The following is a 1,435-nucleotide window of genomic DNA, read 5'->3' as shown; positions in this document are numbered from 1 at the left end:
ACCAAATACACCAAAAATGCAGAAGAAGACAAAGAACTGAAACCTCGAAGTACTGTATACTCCTGCTCTGAGACTTCTATATAACTATGAGTTCTATAGGTCTATGCTCCTGCTCCTCCTCCTGCTAGCGTCACCTGGCGCATGTAGTCCGCTATTGTTGTGGTTATTAGGTGACACGGCGGACCGCCGTGGGTGAGGGGAGCGATGACGTCATCATTTTTCCACAGATGATCGTCTTTGCCGTCCACATTTCACAGCCAAGCCAGGGTTTTAGAAGTTAAAAAAACCCATTTTGGAATGGAAATGTGTGTGTGTGTGTGTGTGTGTGTGTGTGTGTGTGTGTGTGTGTGTGTGTGATCCTTTACAAGAAATGAAATCAGACAAAGGGAGAATTTAAAAAACGTTGTCATTGACCGTGCGCCGTCTAAGTAGAGTTACCATTAAGAGAAACCGATGCATTACTCAGAGGTGGGGGTCATTTTGTTCTTTATAGAAAACAGGCCCAGGACTCTGGTGCGTATTTCGCCAAGCTTGAATCCGTATGAGAGTGGATTCACAAATGGGGGAATGAGGAGAAACTCCACCCTGATTAAATTTTGAGCACTTTGATGTAAATCTCTTGAGCCAAATCGCATGTAATAATAATAATAATAATAATAATAATAATAAAAATAATGCATGGGTTTTATATAGAGCTTTTCAGGACACTCAAAGACGCTTTACATTGCATTATTCATTCACTCCATACTGGATGGTGGTAAACTACGTATGGAGCCCCAGCTGCCCTGGGCCAGACTGAAGGAAGCAAGGCGCCATCGGCCCCTCCGACCACCACCAACCAACTCACGTTCTTAGAAGATGCATGTAAGTCCAAGTGATGAAAACTCCGGGCAGAACGTAAATAAACGATAATAGTTGCTTATGAAATGATATTGTTTGAGAGGGCGAGTTGAGCGATGAGTCAGTTGACACAAAATAGCTTCTCAGTTTGAGATCAACACAACTTGAGTCTTGATGTCAGGATGGTGCTGATGGAGAGGACGCAGAACGGTGTGAGCCACGAGAAGCAGATCAGCTGTCTGGGCCTCCTCTTCGTCATGAAGGGGCGGTAGTGCAGAGGGTGACATATGGCCTGTAAAAGACATCCTTCATAGGAGGCGTCCCGCATGGTTGACAGCAGAACTGCAAGGAATCTGGCGTAGAAACCTGAAGCCTCATAAAGTCCATCAACACAGAAGCTGCCCAATGAGATATACATGGCCTCGTGCAGGTTCTCATCGAAGACAATGATCATGACCAGGGAGATGTTGAGCATCAAAATGACAGAGTGACACAGTAAAGTCAGTGTGAAGATGGAAGTTGTGTCCTTCATTGTCTCATTGATCCCTAAAAGAGTGAAGGTTCTCACGACAGTGACATTATCCATGATGATAGC

The 1,435-nt window shown here is 44.7% G+C and overlaps 1 pseudogene across 1 annotated transcript; it reads right to left on the bottom strand.

The window, feature by feature from the left end:
• Positions 1 to 961: 961 nt before the first annotated feature.
• Positions 962 to 1,426, bottom strand: LOC308120190 (olfactory receptor 11H6-like; annotated as a pseudogene). Its single transcript has one exon. The product of its transcript is annotated as an olfactory receptor 11H6-like (transcript).
• Between the last annotated feature and the right edge of the window lie 9 nt (positions 1,427 to 1,435).

Source organism: Lipophrys pholis (assembly GCF_963383615.2).
Source record: "Lipophrys pholis genome assembly, chromosome: 1".
NCBI classification, from domain to species: domain Eukaryota; kingdom Metazoa; phylum Chordata; class Actinopteri; order Blenniiformes; family Blenniidae; genus Lipophrys; species Lipophrys pholis.
The sequence above is the reverse complement of the archived record's forward strand: the minus strand, read 5'-3'. Positions and strand labels throughout refer to the sequence as shown.